Genomic DNA, 23,315 nt, shown 5'->3' with positions numbered 1-23,315 from the left:
CAATGCGTAAGATGTAAAATCTACAAACATAATAGATTGAATTTGTGTCAAACAATTATCATGATGCAATTCTTAGTATGTAAATGTTGTTAGGTCATCATTAAGCTAATCTTTATGGCTTGCTAGTCTCTTTATGTCTTGGAAGACTATAATTTGGCTATGTAGTGTAGTCTCGTATAGCCCTTTTATAAATAAAATTCTATGTTTACATCATTTTTATCATGTGAGTTCATTGTGCATAGAGAGATTGAACCATTTCATTTATATTGTTTTGTTTATCTTTGTGTCATATGATTTCATAATAGTTAAGGTCCACATGAATTTTTTACATAAGAATTTAGAAGCACAATTTTATTAATAATATATAGTACAAGATATATCTAATCTCCACTATAACATGTTACCAGGGAAATTGGGTTTGTGGAGGGGAATACTAGTGATGTTATGAAATGCAAAATATGAAACCTTATGTATGTGCATTAATGCCCTATATTTCTCTAAGCCTATGAAAAGGATGTAGATATAGGATATATCATTCCTAACAAAGAGTACATATTTGTTTTCACTTTGGTATTTAGCATAGGATAAAAGATAAAAAGAAAGAATTGTAAGCAATCATAAAGACATGTATATGATAACCCACAATTAAAATATACAACTAATTTCATTCACCTATGTGATTCATAATCAACTCACCACGAAACAACTACTTAGCATAGAATTTCCAAAAACATGAGAAAAGACAACTTACTTGTAGTGACAATATTCCTTACTTGTGATTTCAGAGTTGAACCTATTTGAATTCTGCTAACCGCAACAAAATTTTGGGACAACTCTCCACCCAACCATAGGATTGGCTACACATAATCTTTTTACAGTTGGTCACCCCCGAGCCCTCAATCAATATATTACTGCCAATGTTTCATTTGCCTCTCAACACTTTTCTCTAGAAGAATGAATAAATCACATCTTCCTCTTCGTCCATTAAATAGAACAAACGGTTCCAAAATAGAAAAGGATTTGCATGCACACAGTCCATGTTTCAACATGTCAATTTTTATTTCTTTATTTTAAGTTTTACTTAATTCAGTGTTTCTCTTAATTTAACTTCTAATTTTATTCTTTTTTTTTTAACTTTTTGTTAACTTTACTTATTCTTAATGTTTTTATAGTTTACTTTTATATATATTTATTTAAAACTCCAGTTTACCATTTACTATTATTATATTTTCTTCATTATTTATTATTTATTATATTTTCTTTATTATTTATTTACTTATATATTAATATTATTTTATTTATTTATTATTATTACTACTACTACGGGGCACTACAATGTAACCCTCCCTTTAGACTGTATTTATATAAATAAATTCAAAATTGGTATCTTCAAGCTCCTCCATAATAAGGGATTGATTGTCTTGTTGTTGTGCTCACTCAAAAATTTCTATATTCTAGACGGTTTTGACTAGGGTTTTTTATTTCTTGTCCAGAAACTCTGGTTTCTCAAGAATGATCTTTTATTAACTCCCTTTTTTTTTAATAATCTATGTTGAAATTTTCAACAAGAAATATTGAAAATGGAAACAAGAAGAGACTTCTAATTAAATTTCCCCTTAATTAATTTAGAAGTAAATTGTAATTCCACATCACATGACAGCTTGTACGAGTTAAATAAGTCGAGAAGATTTAGTTAGCTTAGTCAATTCCAGTTGAGGATCAAACTAGAGTCATGTAGAGTTATCCTTAAGTTTTAGGGGGTCCAGTTGCAGTTTATTTTGAGTTGTAATTATTTCACTTAATTATTTGAGTTAAAAAAAGTTTAACTAGTTCTAACTAATGGAGGAACTAGTGAGAGGTCCAGTGAATTAAATTAGATTTAATTCACATGCAGTGATCAATCAGATAACCGATAATTCACTATAAATAGTTGCTGCATGTTAGTTTTGAGGAAGACCCAGTGGAGATTGGAGTTAAAGGGAAGTGTATTATCAGTTGTATAATCATCAAATTGTACAAGTGGTGCATGTAGTCAGAAGAAGGCCTAAAATAAATCATTCCTTAATTAGAGAACTCACTAATTTTAACCATTAAAAATTCCTTTAAAAAGAGGAATGAATGCACAAATTTAATCATTGTTTTGGTGAGCATGAGTTGGTGAGACCAAACAACAGGAAGCAGAAGTTTGTGCGTGGAGCTTGTGAGCGCAAGGAAGTAGGAGTTTGACAGCAGTAGATTTGGCTAAGTATTGGCTTGAGTTGGGTTGTGAAGTAGTGAGGTAGAATTTTCTTGTGGAGAGATTGTTCGGGTTGAACAATCATTGTATTTTCTTCTCAGATCTTTTGGTTAATGCAATATACATATAGGAGGGGTTTTTAGTTGTTGCTTTCCCCAAAAAAATATTGTGTTATGTGTGATTGAAATTCTTCCTTTTTTTACTTCGTGATTTCATCGATCAATTTTTGTTTCCGCTTATGAGTAGATTAGATTCAAGTCAATTGTTTTAGCATATCACAAGTTGTAGTTTCAATATACATGGTATCGGAGCAGGAATTTTTTGGGTGGCAAGTTTGCAAAGAAGATCTACTTTTTTTGTGCAAAATTTTCAAAAAAAAATAGTAGATCTGGATTCCTTGCGAAAAAAATACCCAAATTCAAAAACAAAATTGGCCGAATCAGAGTTCGTATGAGGGAGATATCGCCGATTTAAAATCAACTCTTTTTTTCAGAAAATTTTGTGACGGCGGAACAGTTACAACGTGGATCTGAGTTTCTAGAGTGCCCATAAAATGTGATATTTAGCAAAGGGAAAGTTTTCCTTAGACACATCGCCACAAGATAGATGAAATAGATCAGTGTGTGAGTCAAGAACTTGTATTCTCTCGAGGTTGAATATGCATGAAAATCTTTGAGGAGCAAGGCAAAGGTTAAAGACTTGGTGGTTAAGAGGGAGCATGAATTACCTCTCAACATTCAACCTTAGAAAGTTTTGGAGCAGCCACAATTTGAGAAGTAGAGAGGAGACTAAGTGGAAACATCCACTCAAGCAGAGACCTCTAGTAGGGGGAAATTTCGAGCCAAGTGGGCAGAGGGAGCACATGCAGTCATACCTCCAAGTGAGAGGTGGGGCGATGTGAAGTAATAGTCCTATGAGTGCAGAAATTTGGGCAGGGACCATTGATATGTTTTGTCTCAAGGATTATTACCTTGCTACGAGAGCCCACAATACACAGTAGTAGGATGGATTAGTGGTGGTTGATGCAATCAGATGTCAGAGTGATAAATACAGATACTAGCAGCAGTCTAATACTAGGGAGCATAGAGTAGCATTGGCAACCATGCAGATGGCATTGTGAAAAGTCAGCAGCAACGCAAAGCTTTCAATAGACAGTGCAGTATCTAGTAGCAGTCAAAGACTTAGGTGACAGATGCATCATACTGATTCAGTTTGGATGCTTTTTCAGTTTCAGAAGTTGCAGTAGCAACAACACTAGAGAGAAGTGTTACATGCAAAACATTCCAAAGGTACCAAATTGGGATAGAGTTGAATTCCTTTCTTGTTGAGAGGGAGTGTTGAAATTTGCAATAGGAAATATTGAAAATGGCAACAAGAAGAGGCTTCTAATTTAATTTTCCCATAATTAAATTAGAAGTATATTATAATTCCACATCGTATGATAGCTTGTACGAGTTAACTAAGTCGGGAAGACTTAGTTAGCTTAGTCAGTTTGATTTGAGGTTCAAACTAGAGTCGTGTAGAGTTCTCCCTAAGTTTTAGGGGGTCTAATTGCAGTTTATTTTGAATTCTAATTATTTAACTTAATTATTTGAGTTAAAATCTGTTTAACTAGTTATAACTGATGGAGGAACTAGTGAGAGGTTTAGTGAATTAAAATATATTTAATTCACATGCAGTAATTAATCATATAAATTATAATTCAGTATAAATACTTGTTGCATGTCAATTATGAGGAAGACCCAGTTGAAATTGGAGTTAAAGAGAAGTGTACTATCAATTGTATAATCATCAAATTGTATAGGTGGTGCATAGAGTCAGAAGAAGGCCTAAAATAAATCATTCCTTAATTAGAGAAGTCACTACTTTTAACCATTAGAATTCCCTTTAAAAGGAGGAATGAAGGCATAAGTTTAATCATTATTTTTGTGAGCAAGAGTTGGTGAGACCAAGCAATAGGAAGCAAAAGTTTGTGCATGGCGCTCGTGAGCGCAAGGAAGTAGGAACTTGGCAGGCAACAAATTTGGCTAAGTATTGGCTTGAGCTAGTTTGTGAAGTAGTGAGGCAGATTGTACTTGTGTAGAGATTGTTTGAGTTGAACAAGCATTGTATTTTCTTCTCAGATCTTCTGGTTAATGCAATATACAAATAGGAGGGGTTTTTAGCTATTGCTTTCCACATAAAATTATTGTGTTATGTGTGATTGAAATTCTTCCTTTTTCTTCTTCTTTATTTCATCGATCAATTTTTGTTTCCGTTGATGAGTAGAGTAGATTCAAGTCAATTGTTTTAGCATATCACAATATGCAGTTTCAATCTACAAGAAAATTCTACAATCTATGCAACAATTGATTTGAACTACCAGTGGGAGTCAATTTTCTTAAAACATTTGATGGACATATTACATGAAAATATTGTATCAAGGATCCAATTCACAAGCTTAGAATCAATATCTTAAGTGGATGTAGAATCTATTTTCTTCCTCACCTTTTGTTCAAATATTTCCGCCTTAGCTTTAATGTTGGCAAGAAACTAGTTGTGGTAATGCATGGTTGCATTTGCTCCTTTTGTAGGCTTGTTGGGTTCCTTTTAGCGAGATCTAGGTTAGCCTCTTCTAATAGGTTTAGAGGTGTTATTGTTTCCTATCATCAATTTACTTTTGTTAAACCTATCATTCATGCTTGAATACATAAGTCTTATGTTCCCCCTATCACTTGTAGATATCTAAAGGATGTTTAGATTCTTGGCTTACTCTTTTTTGCTCCTCAAACCTAGTGGCAATCAATAATTAGAGCTAGTAGAGCACAAGTTTCTTCAAGGGGAAGGGGAAGCAATGCAACATTCACCTGCTTCTTATTTTACATGTGGCTTTTGGATATGTGAGACTCAAAACCATCTAATGCTAGGAATTATTATAGAATTTGACTATCCTCATAGCCAAAGCCATCATTGAGGAGAGCAAGGATGAAGGGCACTCACTTAATCCTCTTTTCCAAACCTCAAAGGAAACTACTAAACCAAAGGAATAACCATATAAACTAGTGCATGATTTCTTTTCACATACTATTTTGGTCAAGCATTTGTAGAAGTTATTATAGAAATCATTGCTGGGAAAGATAGCTTGATGTAGTCCCATTAATGCCCATGTAGAGTCATTTTCATTATTATAGGTGGAATGAGTGCCGAAAATATTGAGCCTAACTAGATTTCCACCCGCATCCTTCTTTCTTTACTCCCACATATCATCATCCTATTAATTAAATGCCACTTGTAATGTTCCATCACATTCCAATACCTTCAAATATTGCCTCCTTTACACCTTATACAAATTTCCACTGGGGCTCATATTGTCCAACAGCAATATCTGTATCAAATTAGGTTGGATGAAGTAATTATGCTAAACTATAAAATTGATATATAGAATCTAATTATGAGTATGGTAACGTGAAACATTTTTTAATGAGAGATAATTTTTTTTTAATTATGATTATTATTATATGTATAGAAGTGAAATATATTTTTAGTTCAATATAGATTACATGTGTAGCTAAATATAATATTAATAAATTAAAATAGAAAAATAATTAAAAAAAATAAAAATTAAGTTAATAATAATATTAATAATAAATAAAAACATATCTGAGTAAAAAGAAATTATATTATCACTTTCTTTAATAAATTATACATGATCTTAAAATTAAATGCTATTTATTAAAATTTCACAAAATATAAATTTATTTTTTAATTATAAAAATATATATTAAAATATATATATATATATATATATATATTTATTTATTAAAAAAACTCTTCCTTGTCTTTCTAAAAAAAAATTCTTTAAACTGGAAGAAGATTTTTAAACATACACACTATGGGGAGATCCATTTAATAACTCAAGTATCATCATGGTTGATTGAATGTAAGGGTCTAAACTTTAAATTGAAAAAATACTTTTAAATATACATACTATTAGGAGATACATTAAATAATTCAAGTATCATCATGGTTGATTAAATGTAAGGGTTGATTAAGATGTATACTAGAAATTGCACCGATAGGTGCAAAGGAAAGTCAAAAGAAGGAGTGGAAAGTCAAAGTCCAGCGTTGCTCTGCCTCTGCCTTATTCCTCTCTGTCCTGAAATAACCTAACTCTGCCATGTTCCTTTCCAGCGCTGCCTCATAACGCATCTGTCCATTCTGTCCAAACATAAGCACTGTACGTTAAATCTTTTTGTGAATAGTGCTGTCATGACTGACATGGTATATTCTGCGTTCAATGATCTCTGCATTACTTTGATTCCTTAGCAATCGATGTTTCCTTGGATTACTGCGTTGGTCAATGTCTATGGTGCGTTGAAACGATGCTAGTGTGTTGTGCATTTGAAGGGCCATGAATGCCATGAGTGGTGTATGTTGAACCCTGTTACTCATTTGATGGAAGAACATGGATGCTGAAGGAATCTGTGTTGAATATGCTGGTCAATTGGTTGCTATTGTGCATTGTGTGAGGACTAACATTGTTTGCATACGTTGTATGCTGGTCTGAGCACTAATTCATTGAGCACCTCAACGCCTCTATCCTCTGAAGGATTAATTTGGTGAATGATTACTTGGTCCAGAGTGGAAGGCAGAAGAACGCCTCTATTGAATCGACATACCACTGGTAACATAACTATTTTTCATGCTGTCTGAAATACATTTGCTGCTTTGAGTATTTGTACAAATGAATGTCGTTTTTCAAATGAATGGTATCAATGTGTATCAATGCGTTTTTCAAATAAATGCTGCTCATGATATCAAATGTAATGGTATCAATTCGTATCAATTCGAATGGTTTCAAATGAATGGTGTAACCTCAGCGTATCAATTCGAATGATTTCAAATGGATGACTATTTCAATGCATTTCAAATGAATGTGTATCAATGCTGCCGTTTTTCACATGAATGACTGGTCATGGTATGAATGACTGTTCACATCCATCGACACGCAACGGGAATTGTTGTTGCAGCGCATGAACGCTATAGAAGAATATGACACCGCTTCAACTGTGAGAGACCAGGAGCTTGTGCAGCGTATTACTGAACTGGAAGTGGTGGCGTCCACCCTGGCTGATGGTTTGGAAACAGAAGAGCTCAAGAATGCAGAATTGGAGAATAAATTGAAAGGCAGAGCACAAGTTCTCCTGAAGTTACGATCAGTGCCAACAGAGTCCATTAAGGCGGCGTGTAAGTCGAAAGGAATCCGCAGCACAGGCCTTCTACGGTCTATTCCAAGAGGCTTGTAAAATGCCATATCCAAAATCTTTAGCGCATCGGAAATGAATAGCGTTCAGACTTCATAGGTGTAAGCGAGGCCGGGTAGGGAGCCTTGGTCATCAGCCTGTCTTTGCGTTTCTCAAGAAATCGCTGAAGGGAATGTTTTCTTACAATCGGAAGGTCAGCTTGTAACTTACAAATTGGTTGGTGATTTGGACCACCTGCCAAGGGTATGGGAGTAGTAGCCACCTCAGAAGCCCCACCAGAAGTCTGAAGAGATAAAGAAGTCTTTGGTATAGAGTTCAACGGAGAGTTTACAGGGGTTTGTTGAGTAAAACTTGCAGGTTTTATAAAGCTAGCGTTTAAAGGATTTCCACTATCAGAAAATCAGCCTGGTGGTCTTGGATAAGCCGCATCAATTGAGGATTTTGTTTGCTCAACTCCTAAAGCATTGGCTACAATATTTGAGGGTTAGCCTGGACCATTGTACGTAGAGCCTAGTACTGTGGGTTGTTTCGTAAAAAAAAGTCAAGAGCCCCAGCACCAGCCCTTGTTGCGTTAGTCTTAGACAGCATAACCACAAGGAATGTATTCTCACTAACTTTGTTTTCTTCAATAGTGGTTTCATCCTTCAGCACCTTGCCTTGATAAATCAGCAGCTGTTGTTCACTCGGAAACCTTCATCCTGACGCCCGAATTCGGTCTCTACCGGCCTCCAAAGTGCTAAACTGTACGCACAGTAGGCAAAACGAGACACAATATCGCTTGCACTACCAATGAAACCAATGGACATTGTCCCTAAGGCATTCCACTTGTATTCTTAACATGCATAGAAGTGGCAGCTCAATCATTTGGAATAGTAATTGAATGTCTATGATCAATATTCTTCTGCTTTTTAATATGTGATTTTGTGTCTCCCATTACCTTTTTTTATCTCCTGGGGTTCCTTGTTTACCACTGATTTCACCTTCCCTTATAGCATTGCTCTGTTGAATAGACTGCTTGCCATTACTAGAAGGTGCCACTATGCATTCTTTTTCAAAATAACCAGCATCTCCATCTTTGACATGTCCATTGGTATTTCGAAGATTTCTATCCTCATCCATTCCATCAAAGAACTGAGACATTTCTATTAATGTGGTATGAGCTATTAAAAGGGCACCCTCATCAATTGGAGGATTAATTGGAATGACAGAGTTCAATGTTCATAAGCATTGGGGGTTGTTTATATTCTTTAAAGTTGCGGTTATTTGGCATTGTGTGAGATATCTGTGCAACATTGTCATTAAATGGAGAAAATTGATGATGCATTACAGTTATTGAATAGTTTAATCTTTTCCACTGTTGATGGGATGGTAAAAGTCAGTAAGGAAACTCTTTTTAACATTCAAACTTGCTTGCAAAATGTACAAGACAAAGTTGATTTTTTGCAGCTCGAATCTCAGCTACAACAGGAAGAAATACAGCAGTGGAGTCATCATTCTGAACCTGTTTCTGTTCAGAAGATTGAAACAGACTCCCATAAACAGCAAGACAATAATGTTACAGTTCATTCAGATTTAGTACCCCATAAAGCAGCAGTTGTACATGCAGATGCAGAAGTTCAGTCTGCACATCCCAAGCCCATCATCAGATCTTGGGAACAGCTTGTCCACAACAGGCACAAAACTGGTCTTGGATATGAAAAGGACTTGTCCTTTCATATTCCAGACTATGCCAAGCCCATTCAGTTTCATAGTGCTGGATTCATTCATGACAGTTCATCTGCTCTTCATGACAGTTCACCTCCAGCTGTTCCAGACTCTTCCCCTCTTCCACAACAACAACAACAACAACAGATTGTAAAATGCCAACACTGTGACCGAGTTGGCCATTTGAAAGATCATTGTTTTGATCTTCATCCATCTAAGCATTGTCATCAAACCAGCCATTCTTCACACAGATGCTTCAAAAACAAACATCCTGCAAGAACAAAGATTCATCTTGGATGGATCGCTTCTTGGCAATGGGCATCAACAGCGAAGAAGATATTCCAAACACATGTCAGAACTTGTTCTATAGTATTGAACAATCTTGCAGTTGAGTTTTCTCCATCATCTCACCTTGTATCTGACAGGGGGGAAATGATGGTCATCTACAAGCTTCAAAGTCACATCAAGCAAGCCTGAGCCACAACCTGCCACACCAGTTTCAGAGTTGTAGCCAGAGACAAAGATGCCCCTGAACATGCCTTCAGTTGGCAATTTGGGACACTTCCTCTAGCAGAAGACTTCAGCTTCTTGCCAGTTTTGGAAGAATTCCAGGAACAAAATTGAGAACACTTCCTCTAGCAGAAGACACCAGCTTCTTTCCAGATTTGGAAGAGTTCCAGGAATTGCATTAAGCATTCAAGAGTTGTTGGTCATCCTTAAACCATCACAGGTTGATACTTCCCTTTTCAGGTTGAAGTTCTCCCTTTTATGTGAGGTGAAGCCTCCCTTTCATGGTTGAAGGTTTCCCTCTTTAAAACAATAGGATCACTTCCTCTAGCAGAAGACTTCAATTTCTTGCCAGTTTTGGAAGAGTTCCGGGAATTGCACTAAGCATTCCAGTGTTGGTGGTCATCCTTAAACCACCGCCCTTTATACCAACATTTCATAGAGCACATTCAGCCTAGTGCTGCCATGCATTTTTTGCACATTTTGTATTACAGCTCTCTTCTTGGACTCATACATAACCCTTCGGATTAAGGGGGGAATGTTGGACACCTAATCCGGGTTAGTGTGGAAGCTGAATAGACTAAGTAGTCCAAGAGACCTTGGGATTTGAAACCCAACAGTCACATAATGTACTATAAATGTATATCATTTGTCAATAAAAATTGTACTTGCATGTTTTATCTTTCATATTGTTCTTGCTGCCCATGTGTGTTTAACAAAATCGAAAATACATAAACGTCTCTAATAAACCCCTAAAAACAAAAACAATCTCTGAACTTATTGAAATGTATCGCTTGAAGAAAGTTCCATGGGTTGTCATCCGTGCTACTACTACCAAAATTAACATTCCATATTTTTATGTCCTTGCATGCCTATTCAATGTAGAAAGAGGCCGGTATGAGTTTGCACATATAAAATTCCATGCATACTCAATGTAGAAGGAGGTGCCCTCGACATACCAATGTAAGATGTGAGATAAAGGGAAAGACAAATATATGGGATGCATTTCTTAACAATATGGGTTTCTACAACAACATGGAGTTAGCATGAGCCAATTTGGATCTCACTGAACCAATGCCACATCCAATCACTTTTAATGATGACGGTCCTCTTTAGGGGTCATTCTCCACACCACTAGATGCAAGTATTGGATAATATGTAGTGGGGGGGAGGGTAGGAGGATGGAGTAGAGAGAAATAACAATGGTGGTGAGCTTGATGATTTTGACATCGAGGAGGACGAAAAATGAATTTTGGATTTTTCCATCTACGGTTCTAGTATCTACCCTATTTTGTATTTTCCATTGGCATTGCCATCTATAGTGTCAGGAGAATATATGCCATATACTTTGATTTGATGACATTAAATAACTCAATGAGAAAACTGCAATTTATGGTTTTAATTTCTAACCTCTATGTTATGTTTAATGAATATTTTAATTTCTTATGTGTTTAATGTAGTGATTAGTTGTATCAATATTTTGTGGATGCTCTAAATATTTTGGATCTTAATTCCTATATTTTGTTTTTAATTTGTAACATTTTAATAGAGATATATATAAAATTTTCTTCAAGTCACATTTCAAGGGTTAAATTATCCTAGGATGGACACTCATATCCACATGTCCTATATATCTTGTATCCTTGTCATGTGTGACTTAATTGATGACTTGTTAAATCGACGAGACAATTAAAAGGGGAGGATAATGTAATTAGTCTTGTTGGAAGCAATAAGAGGGGTGCCTTAGTTTGTGAGGCAAAATTTTTGATCCCCTTCCCCAGAATCACATGTTAAAGAAAATTGTTGCTCGAAATTTGATCTTATTTATTTTGATTCTGTTATATTTACAGAGACACCCACATCGTATTTTTGAAGAAAAGTATTTGTAACACAGACACCTCCTAAGATCCAAAAACTTATCACATTGTAGGGTTGTATGGTACCTTGTTATGGGGGACCCCCTGTAGATAAGAAATTATCCCTAGAAGTGCAAGGGTCGTGTCGTTATGGGTAAACGAAACCCCTTATAGATATATTTCTAGTTTTTCCCTGCAACGAGATCCTACTTGGTAATGATTCAAGTCTATGAATCAATAATATCTTCCTTCCTCTCCCAGCTAGAAAGTAGCCTTTTTAACCAACCAACCTTGGAATATTTAGTTTCACTTTGAAGATGTTTTATTTTAATTTGGGTGTCTCATCGCAAGTTTTTCCAAGGTCAAAAGGTTCAAGTTGAGATAGAACCACTCCATCATATTCTGGAGAATGGCGTGGGGCCCTTTTAGTATGAGCATAAAGCCACATAGTCCTCCTCAACTTGCTTTTGCTACTTCACACAAAGGAGATAGTAGGCCTGATCACAACTTTAAAATCTTTTTGCTAGTACAAAGTTTTAAAGATTATGATTTATTGTTTTGATAAGAAGCATATTTTAAGAAAAGTGTGATAAAAATTTTGGATCAGAAACTTGAAAAGAAGTCAATATCTCAAAGTGGAGGCTTTTGTGAGGAGTAATTTTGTTCAAGAATTTTCAGATTACTTACATCAAAATTTGTATTGTTGATATTTCGAGCTAGCAAGTGTGACTCATCCTCAGGATAGAGATATGAAATTCGATCCAGCGCTGAGAAATAAATAGGTGAGAGATGTGGGGTCATAAATGGAGAAGAGACATTATGTTAGTTGAACATTAGGAGGTTAAATATGAAAAAGATTGAAGAAAAAGGATTAATTACATTAAAACGTTCATAATAATTAATGAAATTATTAGCATAAGGAAGGAAGTCAAAAAGAATTTAGAAGGTTTTAAGAATGTGTTTCAGATTAATCACACCATTAGTTGTTAGAAAAAATTTATCCTAAGGATGAACCACATTAGATGGTTCGAAATGTCAACTAACAATTAACGATATGATTAATCTGAAAGACGTTCTCAAAATCATTATGGATCACAAAAGTTTGAAATCAAAAAATTTAGAAGATTTTAAATGCTAATAGTATTTAAAAAGGAAAAATAAATAAAGAATTATTAAATAATATAAAGAATTAAAATTCCACGGGGTCTTTGATAGATGGTGATTGGGTGATCTATTAAGGCACTCCTTGATGTGAAGCCATAGATTCAATTCCCCACCCTAGTCGGGGTGATATATTGGATATGATGAAGATGTAGTCTTGCCAAGATGACAAAAAAATATAAAGAATAAAAAATATACAAAATAAATTAAACTGATGGTCAAATAAATTTAAATAAATAATCTAATAACAAATGTAAATATATTAAACATATAAATGCATATGTTAATAAAAGGAAATGAGAAAAACACACACACACACACACATATATATATTAGCCCTGAGGTTTAGCTCAATTGGTTGAGTTCCCATTGCTAAAGCACCTCGATAATGAGAGGACATAAGGTCAATTATCCTCGACGCCCTCGGGGTTAGGCTCTGCTAATAAGATGGAATATATATATATATATATATATATATATATATATATATATATATATATATATATATATATATATATATATATATATATATCTATATATATATATATATATATATATATATATATATATGTATATATATTTCTGAGGAAAAGCCTAGCAAATCTACCCAAATCTCAGCGACCAAACTAGTCAGAGGCTAACACCAAAGGCATTGAAGAGAATTGACCCTTGACCTCACACGAACGAGGTGCTTTAACAATAGGACCTCAATCAATTGAGTTAAACATCAAAGCGCGCTCTCTCTCTCTCTATAATTATTGATATATCAGGAAAAAAATAGAAATTAATAATAATAATAATAATATAATAACCCTAAATATATATGTAATATTATAATTTATATAAATATAAATTATATATATTAATATATATATATACTAAGATATTATATAATGTTGATGAGTAAGTCTACACTCAATAGAGAATCAGTTTTGGAAGGATGAACCCTAGATTTGCCGCCTCCTTGCCCTCGGCCGCCATCGGGTCTTTAAACGCCCCTGCTGCGGATGGTTTCAAGAGATTCATGCACAGGTTAAGGGTCTTTATCCTCTCTGCAGATTCGCAAGATGTCCATACCATGAAAGTCGGCGCCGCAGACACGGATGCTCGCGCAGATCTCTTTGCCGAGAGCTCTGGGGTAGTATGGCCTCAGCCCCCTGCTTCCACAACGCGCCTATGTGGCCCTCTTCAGAATGCCGGCGCAGCGGCCAAGGACGATCACGCGGAACCCTTCGCTGCTTCTCCTCGGATCGTGGCTTTCGGGAAGGAAGGGTTTGCACCGATTGGCTGTACGCCTCTTCTGCCCATGGGGCAAATCCAGGAAACGAAAACCAATCAACGCGTATGCCTCCTCTCTTCACAGATCTGCAGGGGAAAGAGGCATTCAGACTTTTCTTCCTCATTCCAGATACAAATCAAGCTCATTACAGGCAAAACTATGCTACAATGGGTAAGCCAGACGGATCTTGTGCAGAATCTCAAGCATACACTGAACATCAAACTGGGGATCCCCTCTGCAGCTCAACGGCTTCTCCACGAAGGTAAACAACTGGAGGATCTCCATCCTATTTCTTTTTACGGCATTAAGAAAGATGCATCCATTATTTTAACCCTTCGTTCGAGAGGAGGAGCTGCTGGAGAGTCATCCTTAGCTAAGGCATTTTCATATAAAGATGCAGTCCATGCTAAGAAGCCTGAAAAGACAATTCCACCGGTTCAGGCTCCACCCAAGCCTTTTTTGGTTGAAAAATTGGAGGAGGTTCCCTCTGTTGAGATCTCTTACTCTGATATGGCAGACGGCACCCAAAAATTTGCTGAAAGGGCCATCATCTGCAGATTCAATGGGCTCTGGCCACGCTCAAAGGATCTTTATGACTGGATCAAGGACAACTGGACTCACCGTTGCAAGATTTACTTCTGTGCAAAGGGATATTTTATAGTGCTGTTCGATAATCTCGAGTACTACGAAAAGGCCTTAGAAGAAGGCCCTTGGTTCATGGGTTCGGCAGGTCTCTTCTTAACTCCATGGTTCCCAGTCTTTGACCCAGCTTCAGCAGTTATCACTAAAGCCTCTGTCTGGATCAGACTTCCAAATCTCCCAATATACCTGTGGAGCACAGAAGTATACAGCCAAATAGGCAACACTTTGGGTTGCTTTTTAATGGGAGATTACCAGAGGGAACGGCAAGGTCTCTACACATATGCTAGAATTTGTGTGGAGCTAGATTTAAGCAAGGGATTGCCAGAGCAAATCAATCTCAAGATCAATGACACTGTTTGGACCCAGTTTCTAGATTATGAAAACACTGCCTTCCGATGCCGTCATTGTCACCTAACAGGGCACCTACAGAACTCCTGCCCATCGCTGACAGCAAGATCGAAAAAGGGAATCTTCGCAAAAACCAAACCCAAGCGTTGGGCTCCCTGTCCTCCGCCGCCAGCTGGAAGCTCCAGCTCCCCAAGTTCGGAGGTTGGGGAAAGCGATTTAGAACCAGACCAGGCGCCTCAACCGATGGATCCGCCCATGGATACTATGGGGCACACCCATGACACAGCAGTCTCCCAAAAACGCGCCCATGATACCTCCTCTGAATCAGAAAAGGAATTCCCAATGATAGAGAATTCCGGTCTTCAAGTTGTCTTAGCTCATCCTCCCCATGATGGCTGGACAAAAGTCAACAAAAAGAAAGGGAAAAAACAATGTGTTGTAGTTTCTGCCCCTATGGGGTAAAGTCAGTTAGTCAGTCTGTGATCTCAAGTCATCTGTTGTAGCTCTGAGTTTGAATCTTTCCTCGGGACCGAGGTTGATGGATCCATCATTTCCGGTCTGCCGGTCTCTTGCTTCTCCTGATTGTACTATATTTTACTTAATAGAATTAGTCTTTATCGAGAAAAAAAAAGATATTATATAATGTTATCTAAAGAAATATTAATATATTATTAATATATCAAGAAAAAAGATAGAAATTAATAGTGATAATAATAACCCTAAATATAATTATATCCATATTAAAAAAAAATACAAAGGAAAAAAAAAAATCAAAAGTAGAAAAAGAAGGGGGTGATAGGATTCAGGAGGAAGCAAAACCAGAAGAAAGGGTAGGAATCCAATTCCTACTAATCTTCCAACCATTGTCTCTGTTCAAATTGCTAGTGTTTTTCAATCTCAATGGCTTCTCTAAACTTCGTGTTATGATAGTGATCTATCTTAGCCAGGATCTTGAAGTCTTCAATGCAAATATGGTGCTTGGTTTTCTCGACATTGCTCCGCAACAAGAAAGGAATGGGACCAATAATGTTCAATGTCAGCGATATGCACTTGAATCCTTTGCTTAAAGATCAGTCAGTGTATTTTATTTTATATTTTTCCATTTTTAATCTTATTAGCATTTAAGACATTTTAAATTCTTTTTTACTTCCTTCCTTATGTTAATAATTTCATTGATTATTCGAGGAGGCTGGAGTGGGAGAGGTGCTTTATAAACTTGAAGGAAAATTTGAAACAAGGTTCACCGAGGGACTAGGGAAAGATTCGAATAATCAAGTTGAAGCTCTATCGCTATGGAAATATATGAAGATCAGTATCTCCAAAGGCATAAGGAAATTGATTATTATCAGTGATTCAATTGTGTTTATTCAAAAGTGCTCAAGGCTCTCTAGGAATAGGTATCTCATTGAATCTGAATCCTCTCCTTTAATTATAAGGATTGTGACTCTTCTCAGCAACTTAGAAGAATTCAATCTTTATCATGCTAAATGGGAAAATAACCACGAGGTTGATTATCAAGCTAATCTAGGTGTTGCATTAGAGAAAGGTGTCTTAACCGTTCATCACTCCAGTAGTATATGTCACGTCTCTTAATGGAACGATTAATTTATGTCATGTTGGGAAATAGTTGGATCATGGAAACATTTAAAGAATATCAAGCAAATAAGCTCAATATTTGTCTCAAGGATGGGAAGGAACTTCTTGGGAGGCACAGTCAGCAATTGGGAGAATTTATTAACAGTTGTAAGATAATGATCCTCATACCCATGATGACAAACAGGTGGAATCCCTCCCATTCACTATTAATTGTGAAGGCAGGTGAAGGAAATCATGGTACATTCATCCAACAGATATGAGTGGTAACATTTCATTTTGAAGGTAAATTGGTGGTGATGAGGATTGAGGATCGTGTCTTGGATGAGTTGCAGACAGAGAAGGAAATTAAATTTGAAAGAATGGACACCTCAATTGACATGAGGAGAGGAATTATATATAGGATTTGGGTGATGTAGCTTAATCACAAAATTATTCATGTGTAGGGAAGGATAGTGTGTAACATGGATTTAACAAGCCATAATTAAAGTGGAAACGGTGCAGAGGAACAAGGAACCTTGAGCAATGGAAATTTGGAGGCCCTGATTGAAAATTCAAGGAAGTAAGTCATGAAGGAAATTCAGGATCAAATGGTAGTGGTTGTGGCTCACCTGGTTGGAATTGGCAAAGATATGGAGTTTCTCCATAAATCTATGGATCATTTTAATACTTGAATAATTAATTTGAAATTCAAGGTGGATAATATTGAGATTAGAGTGGAAGCAATTGTTGTTGGTGTGCTTAAGGAGGTCTTCGGGTTGAGCAATACACCCACTCCAATGGTTGAGGGGCGAGTAGAACAAGAGCATTGTGGACCTGATCTTGGAACTGAGTTGAACGTGGAACCTAGCCAATCTTTTGAAGCAGCCGAGGAGGATAAAGCACTGGAAACAATGGAAAGCAGCATGTAGTATGTCATCTCATTTTATATGTTTTTTCGTATTATTAAGTTATGTGGTGTCTTTTGAAAAGTCTATAGTTTAAATGTTGTAAGAAGAATAATTAGAAATAAAAGAGGTAGCATTAGGTACTCTATGGACTTATCTTTGCAAAATTATGAGACAGAGAAAAAATTGAATGTAAGGGACCTCACCCGTTTCTAGTTATGACTATAAAAATGCTACTTGTTTCTTTAAATAATAATAATACTAATAATTTCATTCTATTGTGAATATTTTAATCTGGTTAATCTTAAAAAAAATAAATCATATTTGACCTCCTAACATTCAAATAACATAACATTTTTGACCCCGCATATCTCACCTATTTATCTCTCAACCCTTGATTAGATTTCATATCTTTGTCCTAAGGATAAGCCACACTTGCTAGCTCGAAACATCGACAATAAATTTTTTGATGTGAGTAATCCAGAAATGCCTGAACAAAAAAAGAAGTCAATATGTTATTTATTTACTTTGAAGTTAGCAGTTTGGTATAATAATAAACCCTTTTTTTAAACTTTCATATTTATTAATTATTAAAATGATTAAAAAAATAAAATTATTATTATTTTTAAGTAAGAATTTTTCCACCACGTTATATCAATTAATAAATAATTTTAATTAGATAAAGATGATAATTTTTTTTGTTAGATTTAATGTAGTAGATTCATTCAAAAACACAAAATATTTCATCTTTATTGCATGAAGAAGCACTCTACAACCCAGTATAGGGGAGATGTGTAGGCTTTATATGTTACATATTAGATATTTGATGTAAACATTTTTTAAATCCATTTTTTTTATATTGTAATTTTATTTTTATTAACCATGAATATTCACTCCCATTTTACTGTAGATATTATTGACTTCTAAATAGGATTTGTTACAATACCATGGTTTATCAAAACCACATGCCCAAAAACCATAACTCATTTCAAAATCAAAACATTTTATTAAAAAAAATATTTTAATTTAATTTTATAACATTTTTTAAACTATAACTTAATGCTTACAATATAACAATATTTTTTGTCTTTTAAGAAACACGTAAGATTTTTGTATTAATAAATGGGGATTGCGGTCCAAAACCCTTACAAGATCCTTTTGTTCTCTGATAAAGTAAATTTTCACTAGACCATACAAAATTAATGTCAATTCTGGGGTTGCATTTCTTCCATATTCTAAATATATATTTTCTTATGACTCTACAAAATATCCCAAGTATAAGAAGGTATTTACATTGCAACATATATCTGCAAAATGATTTAACAAAAGCCAATAGACCCGATCATAATTTTTCCCACCAACAATGTCCAACACCAGGATTTGTGTTCCTCTGCAAGCGATGAGGCTTCTTCTTATCAGGAACTACACTAGAACCAATACCTCAAAGAGTAAGTTGAGAGCCACCAGCCATAAAATTCTTTAGAACAATAACCTGAGCACTAAGAGCTATAAATTCCTCGTACAATTCATTTATGGAAATTTCTAGACTACTCAAAAGTCATAGGAACTTGGCTTCCAATAGGAGTTGTGAAGACTAACATTGTCTCTCAACTATGTCATCTTGTTGTTGCTTGGCCACCCTTAATGCCTCTATCGAATCCAAAAATTTATTAAACAATGAACTAGCATCAAGGATCTATAAAGGAGAGGGAGGATCCACCATTTCAAGAAAGGACTATTGGACCCAACTCACAATAACACTAGCAAGCTTCACCCACACCACAAGACCGACAAGGAAAGGCTTCCCATGAATTTTTTGGAGAACCACATAATCCGCTATATAATCGAGATTGAAACATTGCCACGTGCTAGACTTAGGGAAATTTTTATATCCCACCCAAAATTCTTCGAAGGACAATGAATAGATTGATGATTGAAACCACATGATGATGAAATTAACTCCAACCCACTACTCGAAGAAAGAAGCACCATAGTCATAGAGAATTCTAGCTGCTCTCACTTAATATGAATTAAATTCTTATGCTTCATTAAGCATAGGAGAGGAAATATTTCAAGACACATAATAAGATTCATGGGGCACTTGGAGGAGAATAATGAAGCCTGACACCATAAAATAATAACTCTCTAGATCCTGATACCAGTTAGCATTATCACATGAGCCAAATACCATTCAGAGTGCAAGGAAAATGTCTCATCCTTGCATCGAAACAGATTTCCATATGTATCAAAATTTAAATTCAAACACATTTGTCTTGGAACTCTCATCATGAATAAAGTATATGGTTGATTTTGAATCTTACTTGATCCAACTATAATCTGCCTTAGCTCAATGTGGACCCCTTTTTTCCAAAGCATCATCCACTGAATTTAGACATCTCTAAACATGGAAAATTTTCAAATGCATGAATTGAGAGGAAACTGATAGAATCCTTCAGAGAATGGGAAGGATATTAGTGCATGACTCCATCATGACCTTGACCACCTGACAAATTATTGTCATTGAATTGCCAAAGACTAGAATATTTTTAACATTTATTGCCAAAGTAGTTTCTGAACCTTTCCACAGAGTCATAAACTTCGCTTGGTTGTTTTTCACATGAGTAAGATCCCATGCAAATTGTGCCACAATTTTTTCATCGGGGCTAAATAATGCCCCTCCCACTCCTGCCTCCCCCAATATAACAAGATTTTTAACCATGGATATTATTAACTTGTAAATACAATGGCTTATCAATACCAGTTTCTCAAAAACCATAATTCATTTCAAAATCAAAATATTTTATTTTATAACATTTTTTTAACTTAAATCTAAAAGCAAAAAGGTATGGGGAAGATGTTGTAGTGGTGTAAATATTCGTAAACATATACTTGTGGGGTCAATAGAAAAATAATAAAAGATTAAAATTAATTACCTAGAGAGGCACTCTCTAGCCAAATATGTAGAAATGTTATAATGTCCTATAAAGATTTTGACTCGGTCAAAATAAAATAAAATAAAAAATAAAAGAAAATGAAATGATTAATAACGATAATTAGCAATAAAAACATTTTTACTTGGTCAAATTACATAAAACAAAAAATAAAAATAAAAATCAATAATTAATAATTAATGTTATAATTATAATTAATAATAAAACTAGCCTTGATCCATCTTAACTCTAGATCTACCAAGCGTCAAGAGGGATCAAATTTCTTGATAAGAAAACCTATTTTAGAGTGAAAAGAGATTTGATCCCTCTCGGTGCTTGGTAGATTTGAAGTTAAGATGGATTTAGGCTAGAAATTAATATTAATAAATTAATATAGGAAAAAAATTATCATATGTATAAGCATTTTTAATATATACACATTTAAATAATATTTTTAATTTGAATTAAATCATTATCATAACACTATGGTTTATATATATATATATATATGTATATATATATATATATATATATATATATATATATATATATATATATATATATATATATATAATATATATATATATATATAATATATATTATATATATTACAAAGAAATGGGTAGGAATTTGTATTATTAAAAAAAATGGTTATCAAGCCATAACCTTTACATATTCCAATCTTCCTTGGAGGTTATAAATTGAGCACGAAAGCTCAATCCAAACCCTCAAGTGAGTTCCCCATGACACAAAAATTTCAATCCATTTCCAACTAAATTTTTTCCAAAAAACTCCTAATATCCAAATACATTTACATTCCATTATTCACTACTTTTGTTTTGATTTAGTTTGACTTCTTGTTTTCCTTGGAAAAATGACTTTTCCTTTCTTCGCAACTTGAGTCCAACTTGTGTTTTCTTCTGTTTCTCCCGAATCATTTTTTGACAAATGATTTTTGAATTCTTCCTCATCTGTCCAATCTGCCCAAGAAGACACTTTTCCAGCAAGTGTTCTTGTGGATTCAAGAGAGGATCCATTTTCCACAAGGGTTTGTTGCTTTTCCACTTTCGTTGAGTCGAGAGGATCATTAGTGGCATGTGTTTTTCCCTACTTGGTTTATGTTTCCTCTGATGCATTTTCTTTGGTAATATCAACTTCCTTCTTATCTTCTAGATTTTTCTTATCTTGGAGCTATTCCTCTTTGTATACCATATAATGATCACCCTGTGCTCTTTCCCACCATTTGGGCCTTTGATTTTTCCTGATCTTTGTTGTTTCATAAATGCTTGGGGCAGGTTTTAATTATATACCCTATTTCATAGCATGTTCTACACTGGAATTAAATATTTTCATAGTCAAGATTTTGGACCCAAACATAGTTTTGAGCCATCAAATTAATCTCAACGAGAAAATCCTTGTTGAATTCCATCTCCACACATATTCTGACATAAGTAATCTTGTAAAAATTTTAAGTTTCAAGACAACGACAATAAAACTTTCCGAACACATTCTTAATACATGATAGTGATGGAAGATTCCAAAGATGCAGGGCAAGGTTTGGAAGCCTTACCCAAACTAGAGCCATAGAGATTGATGTTGTTATAAGATTAAGAATGGGAGTCTGAGGTTGCATGAAGAGACTAACAATACCCCAAAACCATGGACTGGCTTTGCAAATTACCTTATTGTCCTCAATATTGTAAAAAAGCACAACGAAAAAATCCCATTCCATAGGGTAAATGTTCAGTTCATTAGTTAAAAGAGGTTTCCATGTCTCAGAGATCCATTTGTGAAAATTAGTTAGCCATGAGAAATACCCATTAAACCTAAAAACCAAACCTTGCTCCAAAAAACATTTTTCACAACTAAAATCTCCCTCATCCACAAGAACATTGAGGAAAGGAAATTGTTGTGCCACCAGAAGATCAGAACCAAATTTCAGCATGGAACTGTACGAAACTGAAGAAGTTCTTGCTTCATTGACAACCATATTTGTAAAAGAAACTACCTTTTTCACCAGATCACTGAGATTACCAATTGAACGAAATACAAAAAGAATATGCAAAAGATTTATGTAATCTAAGCATATATCACTTGGCTAGGGTGAAACCCTAGCTGCGCAAGGGTTTTCAAAGCTTCATCCATTCTCTATACATCAATATAAATCATACTTTTAACTTTCTAGATTTAGTTATTATGCCAAAGATAAAAGAATGGATGGAGGAAAATATTTTTGACTATTCAATTAGGCTATCTTGTCTCTTGCAATTTGTCCAAATAAATTCTTGAATGCTTCAAGTTTCTCATACAATTTGCACACTTAATTTTAAATATTTTAAAAATATTTTTTTTGCTAATTTTATTTATTTTTCAATTTAACATATATGAATAAAAATAAATATTTAAATTATTATAAATATAATATAATATAATATGATACATATAATATATCTCATATTCTCAAAAAAAATTAAAAATATCTCTCTAAAATTAATACTCTATTATTAAAAGCATAGTCTTCCTTCAATGCTCCTGCATTAGAGACCATTGCATACTTCTTTGTGTTAAAAGATAAATTAACCTAAATCCATTTTAAATATGGATCTACCAAGAGTGAAGAGGGATAACCTAATACTCTTGCATTCCATAATGGATTTCCTCAAGCCTTTATATAGACTTCATCATAACAAATTCCATGGACAAATATCATGAACAAATAACATGGGACATGCAATAACATGAGCTTGTCAAATTTAACTTAATAATGTTTAGTTAAAATTATAATTATTAATTTTATTTTTATAATTTTAAATATAGAGAAATTTGCGCTTGTAAATTTTTAGGATGCGCTTCATCCATACTTGTTTGCAAACAACCTACTGCATTTCATGATTGCTTGGATTCATTCAAATCCATGTTCTTTTTATTC

Source organism: Pinus tabuliformis, chromosome X (assembly GCF_031772625.1).
Source record: "Pinus tabuliformis cultivar Carrire ecotype Pingquan chromosome X, CPIR1, whole genome shotgun sequence".
Classification (NCBI taxonomy): domain Eukaryota; kingdom Viridiplantae; phylum Streptophyta; class Pinopsida; order Pinales; family Pinaceae; genus Pinus; species Pinus tabuliformis.
Note: the sequence above shows the minus strand (reverse complement) of the source record.